Source organism: Silene latifolia, chromosome 4 (genome assembly GCF_048544455.1).
Source record: "Silene latifolia isolate original U9 population chromosome 4, ASM4854445v1, whole genome shotgun sequence".
NCBI classification, from domain to species: domain Eukaryota; kingdom Viridiplantae; phylum Streptophyta; class Magnoliopsida; order Caryophyllales; family Caryophyllaceae; genus Silene; species Silene latifolia.
Window position 1 is genome coordinate 26870029 of NC_133529.1, and position 7695 is coordinate 26877723.

At 38.8% G+C, this 7695-nt stretch overlaps 1 non-coding gene across 1 annotated transcript; it reads right to left on the reverse strand.

The window, feature by feature from the left end:
• Positions 1–3620: 3620 nt before the first annotated feature.
• On the reverse strand, positions 3621–3727 carry LOC141654540 (small nucleolar RNA R71). The gene has a single exon (XR_012548097.1). It is a non-coding gene; the product is annotated as a small nucleolar RNA R71 (small nucleolar RNA).
• Positions 3728–7695: the final 3968 nt, after the last annotated feature.

A 7695-nucleotide genomic window follows, 5' to 3' on the forward strand; every position in this document is an offset into this window, starting at 1 on the left:
TCGATTTTGTGTGCTTTAACCGTTAAATAGCTCATTTATTAGTTTAATTAGTATTTAATAATTTAATTCTATTTATCGCTAATAAATATATTTATTCGTCGTAGTCGAGCTTTATAACTCGTTTTATTCGTTAATTAGTAATTATAGTTTTATTATAATTTAGTGCGAATAATGGTTATTTGTCAAGTATTTGATACCACTTTATTTTGTTTCAACTTTTATAGGAATAAAGACGGAGAATGGAAAGACAAATGATCAAGACGGGTCAAAGGCGAGTCAAGCAAGATGAAATAAGACGGGGTGGAAAACGTAACCAAATAGCTCAATTGCCAATTACAAATCAAAAGTCAACCAAATCCCCAAGTCAAACTCGTCCTTCATCACCTTCCTCATTCACAAAGAAACACCTTCACCATTTTTAACCATCATCACCATTTACAACTCCCCGCTTCTCCTCCGAATCCGAACCTCGACAAAACAACAAAAGAAGACGCAAAACCCAACATATCATCTTCATCATCTCTGCCTCACCGCTGTCACCATTTTTTGCAGCAACTCAGAACCGCAACCGAGTCCATCACCATTCTCATCACCAACAACTCGACATTCCATCACCACCGCCATAACACCACCATCTCACTACATTCATCATCATCATCTCACTCCAACTCGACATCTCAACCCGAATCAGCAGTAGCCACAACCACCGTGGTTTCCTCCTCATCTCAACCCGTGTCCATCAGCGACTCCAATCACCTTCACCATTAACAACCCCGCATACCCCACTATTCACTAATACCCAGCCACCACTCTTATACACTACTCACCTCGTCATCCTGCCTCCATCACCATAACACCACGCATCACCATTATCAACCATGCCCATTCATCCATCACCATTAACATTCCTTCATTTTCCCCGTCTTCACACCGTCATCATTCCACCATCTCCACCTGCATCATTTCAGCCTTCATCATCATCAATGTCGACAACAACCAACAACTCTACCATCAGAACCGCCATTAACCACCACGCATCACAACACCAGCAGCTGTTATATCATCATTTCGTACCTCAAGCTCGAAACCGAGCTGATTTGAAGCATATGTACTTTCTGCCGGTGCCCCGGCAGTCGACTCCCTCAACCGGCAGAACACACACTTTTTTCCTCCTTTTTGTGAAGGCCTCGCTACCGGCATAGGCACCGGCAGCCGGCCTACCGGCACAACGAACCCAATCTTCATCTCGCATCAACTACTGCTGCTCTCTACCGGTGCCCCGGCAGCAGCTCCATCGGCATAACGCACACCCCATCATTTTTCTGTTCTTTCTTCAATGGCCTCGCTGCCGGTGTCAAGCCCGGCCGCCGGCGGGCCGGCAGGACACTCCCCTGCTGCGTTTTGTCATCTTTTCCCCTTTCCCCTTTTAAATTGTTTGTTTTGTTATGATAGAAGGTGTGTGTCGATGATTTCTCATAGAATTAGAGATATTATTATTATTATTATTATTATTATTATTATTATTATTATTATTATTATTATTATTATTATTATTATTATTATTATTATTATTATTATTATTATTATTATTATTATTAGATTATTAAGATTATTATTATTAGGAGTATTATTAATATTAGGCTAGTAGTATAAAAGACACATCATACCCTACCTCATATTAGACATTACTACCACTACCATAGAATTAGATAGAAATTAGTTTACCTTAGTTTTATTCTCTCTAGTCTCTCTATATTGTAACTCAAGAACCCTAATATTTACTCTCTCCTTTTCATTCAATAAAATTTGCAATCTTTCTTTAATTATTAGTTTAATTCTTCCTTTGTTTATGCAAATTCTTCATCTCTCATTAGTATACAATTAGTATTTTGGGTTGTATTTGAAGATTAGAAGAAATTCATTCTTCCATTATTATTCAAGATTGCTACTTTCCTCTTTGTTGGTACAATTCTCATCTTTTGTTTACATTACTTTCATTAGTTTACATTTCTTATGTTGTTTTATCATTATTCATCTAAAGTAGTAATCTTTATCATGTTTACAATGTTTACTTGTGTTTTGTTGCAATTTATTGTTGAATTCTCACCCATGAACATGTGTGAGTAGTCTTATCTAGGGTCTAGGGGGAATTTGGGTAATTAAGGGGATGAATTTGGGTTGTTAACCTTTTGAATTGGGTGATTATGTGGTTTCTACTCTTAATGCATTTGAAGTGTTTGTGGAAATGCCTCAATGAAAATTGGACATTTCATTAACATGTTTGGCTTACCTTGGTGCATTGTGCTATTAGATAGTTTTAGAAGTGCTTATCGATGAGTTTTAATGAAAGTTAGAACATCTCTTTGATGCATTCGATCCGTCTTGGTGCTCATGCTATTGGGTAGTCTTTATGCTTTATTTGTAGCTAGTTCATCTCGATCAAGTGACAACTTATTGAGGAGCTTAAGGTGACTAAGAAATTAGTCTTAAACCCTTGACCACTATTATTACCCTTCTCTTGTTAGACCTTGTTTCTCCCCCTAATTGCCCTTTGTGAACCCAAAGACCTTAGCCTTTCCTTATTAATTAAAAGTAATTTCATTTAGTTTAAATTTTATACCTTGTTGCATCTTAGTTTATAATTAATCAACTTTATTTTTATTTGACTAAACTAAAGACTTAAACAAACCAAGTATCTAACCCCCGCCATCTTTGTGTTCGACACCCGAATAAATACTACTTTTATTTGGTTCTTTATAAATAGTTTTTTGGTACCGGAAGTGACGGCAAAACCCGGTCATCAAAATGGCGCCATTGCCGGGGATGGCGTTAGGTTATGCTTAGTTAGTTAGAGTCTTAGGCTTAGTCTTTACTTCTTGTTTGCTTGTTTGTGTAGTTTGTGTGCTTCTTGTAGAGTGTGTGTGATTTTTGCCTTACCCTAGTGTGTAAAAGCACTAGGAGTCTTACGGTTTAACAAGTTGTATGCCTAGGAGGAACCACCAAGCTTTGCTCTTTGACTCCGACCCCGAAAGGCTTTTTAGAGCCTTAAGGAATAGGACCATTGCAAGGGTTATAACCTCTTCTCAAGCAACCATAAACCAAGCAAATCCACCCATCCAACCTCTCATTGAAAACACAACTCAACAACAACCAAACAACACAATTGAGCCTTCAATAGAAGATCCATTTCACAACTTCCAATTTTCTAATAGCCCACCTCAAACAACACCCCCTCATATACCAAATCCACCACCACCAATGGCTTTACGTGACCATAACCGTCCTAACCACAATGATGCTTGTGACCCAATTAATTTTGGCACCTTGGCCCCAAACAACTTTGAAATGCATCCCGCCCAAGTCGGGTTGATTGAGAAGGATTTGTTCGGGGGGCATATTGAAGAGGATGCCCATGCTCACCTCCGGAAGTTTAAGAGGAAGATTTCAATGATGAAAAAGAATGGGGTGTCCGAGGACACCTTGAGAATGATGTTGTTTCCGTTTTCATTGACGGGCAAGGCGGACCGGTGGTTGAACATTCACCCCCGGGTACCTTCACGACATGGGATGCCTTGGCTAAAGCATTCATGGCCAAATATTACCCTTAATCAAAGACCGCAATGCTCCGTAATGAGATTCATACATTTCAACAAGAAGACGGGGAGTCTTTAGGTGAAGCTTGGGACCGATATCAAGACTTAATAGCAAGTTGTCCCCATCATGGAATCCCGGAATGGTACATCACTCAAACATTCTTTCAAACGTTGCTACCTAGGACTAAGGAGATGGTAAATGCCTCCGCGGGGGGAGGATTTGATCACTTGAATGATGAAGAAGGCACGACATTGATCAAGAAAATGGTGGACTCCGAGGCAAACTATGGCACAAGAGTGAATGTCTTGAGAAGAAGTAAGCACCCTCCCGAATTCTTAGTGAATGTGGAGACTAATGCTAAGCTTGATATGCTCACCAAGAAGCTTGAAGAGTTGAGTAAGAAGAAGCAAGTGAACCAAGTGAGCCAAACTACCACATCTCATGGACCATCCATGGAGGAAGTGATGCAAAGATCAACATGTGAGTCATGTCGAGGGATGGGTCACACTTATGAAGTATGTGCAAATAACCATTATAACAACTTTGATGGAAACAATGTGCAAGAGGTGAATGCTTTCCAAGCATTTAACAATTTTTTCCAACCGTCCACCTAGGCCCTCATTCAACAACAATCAAGGACCCAACCAAAGTTTTGCCAACCAAACTCAAGCATACCAAGAATATAGAGGTAACCAAGGAAACCAAGGTAATCAAAACTTTTACCAAGGAAACCAAGCCAACCAAGGGTTTGGCCAAGGATTCAATCAATGGAACAACAACAATTGGAACAATCAAGGATACAACAATAATCAAAGGTACAACCAAGGGCAAAACCAAGGGTTCAATAAAGGGTACCAAGGGAACAACCAAAATTCCAACTTTAGAGATCAAGGATATGGCTTTCCTCCTCCAATTTCCAACCAACCTTTCAACCAAGAGCCACCACCCCAAGCAAGCAATACCATGGGAGATGATAAATATGAAAACTTGGTGAAGTTGATAGGGGATTTGGCAAGTAATACCCAACAACAAATCAAGAGTCTTGAAGCTAAAGTGGCTTCCCAAGCTCTCATGAGTTCTCAAAAACCACCGGATGTATTTCTAAGACAAAGGCAAAATCCAAGAGACCCTATGAAGACAAAGGAAGTTAATGCTATCATGGTTGGAGTTGAAGAGGAAAAAGAAGAGTCATTTGATTTGCCAAGTCAAGAGGAGTTATCTTACACTACTCCCTTTTTCATGGCTATGGAAACATTCCAAAAAGTTGACCATGAGCCCGAAAAAGAGTTCATAGAAGATTATGTGCTTGAGCAAATAATGACAATTCATGGTACAAACTTGGATGTTGAAGTTGACCCGGATAAGGGAGAGATGGTTATGACTACACCAACCATTATGAGTAAAGAATTTGTGCTTGAGGAAATTGTGAAAGCACCAAATGTGATGGTAGAAGTTGAGGAGAACCCGGAAAAGGAAGAGATGGTCATGATGGAAGAACACTCTTTGGCCAAGCAAGAAGAAGTCATTTCTAGAAGAGTGGACATTAGTAGCCATGAGCTTGATGCCTCAAGTGAGAAGTACAATGTGGTCAAATCTAAAGAAATCCCCATAAAACTTGATGACCCCGGGAGTTTCTCAATTCCATGTACCGTTGGTGACCAAAAGGTGGATAGTGCTTTATGTGACTTAGGGGCAAGTGTGAGTGTCATACCACTTGCCCTTGTGAAGAGGTTGAATATTTCAAGCTTAGCCCGCACTTCCATTACAATCAAACTTGCCGATGGAACAATCAAATCTCCAAATGGGATTCTTAAGGATATCATGGTTCAAGTTGGTAAGCTTTCAATTCCTACCGATTTTGTTGTATTGGACATCCCTATGGGAAGACGCTCTCGTATCATTCTTGGTAGGCCATTTTTGGCCACGGGAGGAGCTACCATAAATGTCAAAGAGGGACTATTGTCATTCAAAGTTGGGGAGGAAAAAGTTGAATTCAAGCTACCACATGCTTCAAAGAAAACCGTGGTTCAAAACATGTTTGCCGTGGAATCATTAGAACTCCATGAGAATGAAGATGAGAACATGGAGCTCTTAATTTCTTGTGAGCCGAAAGTTGATGATGAGCCACCGGATAAGTTCCTTGAAAAAGAAGTGAATGCTAAAGATAAGTGTTGGGAAACCGAGTTCAATTCTAGCACCAACGCCCCTCCAAAATCAAAACCGGGAATTGAAAAGAAGAAGCCAAAAAGATGGAGGAAGAGATCGAAAGGAAATAGGGTATGTGACCCTAATGTTGACAAAGAGACTAAGGAAAAGTTTGAAGAAGAAATAAACCGAAAATGGCAAGAGATTCAAGATGTCATGAGTAAGTTGCATGATTTGATGATGAAGACCAAGGGTTCGTGTGTTGCTAATTCTTGTGTTGAAGGAGGAAGGTTGGTGGGATCTCGGGATATTGATCCCGGTTGAATGGAGTCTTTGAATGAAGAGGTTTGGTGGAGTTACTTAAGAACCACCGCAATGTATATATTCTTCTTCTCTTTAATTAAGTTTTTACCGCATTTTGCATTTAGTGACATGTTTCGATAAGGAGCTAATCTAAATTAGCTCTCTTTGCATTCATATAGTATAGCTTGCATCGTATTTCAATATTGCATATAGGTTAGATCATGCATTGCATGCTTATTTGAAAATCACTGAAAATTTGAAAAATCAAAAATCAACAAAAACATGTATTTCATTTCCGAATTTCCTCCACACATTTATTTCCATTGAGAATATGTAAATAAATAAGTGTGGGGAGGAAATTCCATCATTTTAAAAATACAAAAACATGTTATTTATTTTCAAATATTCAAAAAAATCCAAAAATATGTTCTTTAATTTCGAAAAATTCAAAAACCACCAAAAATATGTTGTTTATTTTTCCTATTCTCTTCCTATACTTTGTTCCATTGAGGACAATGTAAATTTCAAGTGTGGGGAGGGAAATATCCACTTTGTGAATATTGTCTATATTTGTACATATACATATATACTTGTAAATTTAAGAAAAATTAAGAAAATGCCTAAAAATTGAAAAATTTCTGAAAAATACAAAAATATTGCATTGTATATATATATATGTTTGGCTAACCTTTGACATATGCATCTACCATTTGAGGCAAAAAGGAGCTAGAAGTCGCTTGGTAAACTCGTTCTAATCCCTTACTCCTTTACCGTTCTTTCTTTTTATATCTTGTATATTTGAAGGAGAATGGGATTTTGTGCCTTGGATGTTCCCTTGGGGAACTTGTGGATTGTTGGTGTTGATGTGTTGCTAGGATTAGTCAAAATTGTTGCATGTTTACCTTATGTTCATTTCCATTTCTCGCATGCATTTGTTTCACATGTATATATATGTTGTGTTCCCTTCTTGTTGCATTGAGTTTGTATATAAATTTTTGAACAGAATTTGGTCTAGGAAGGGAGTATGATACCCTCTATGATGATATTGTCTAGGTCGTGTCTTTCCCCTCTTAGTGGCTTGCACCTTGTGACCTCCTTGTTAGGGTGTTTGCTTGCAAATACCCGGGAAATGAGGCTAGACCGGAGAGTTTTGACCACCATGTGAGACCAAGACCGTAGACTAGGCCTAGATTTCGACATAGCTACTTACATGTGAGATTTAGAGCCTCCTTGGGACCGGTACATCCATACCCGGTCTCCCTTAGGTGTGAGTAGGCTCCTTGCGTGACATGTTACATCACGACGCACAAGCATGGCGTCCTTTCCTTTTTAGACCATGAGATGTTCATTTATATGCATATTTTGAAACAATTAGTTGCATTTCTCTTTTGAGCCTCACATTGCCAAATAAGCCTATTTTTCGACCCTTTAGACTAGGTCCTATTTTGCTAACCCCTTTTGAGCTTGAACCTCTCTTTTGGCACCTACAAAACTAGCTACATACCATAAACAACCTTCCCTCATCAAGAAAGTTGCTTACATGTTGTTGGTTGTATGAAGAAGGGTGTTTTTGAGTCCTAGTTGATGATTTGAGTTGAAATAATGGTTCTTATTTTGGTTTGTTGTTGGAATAAGAGGTTTTTGAAATAGAAA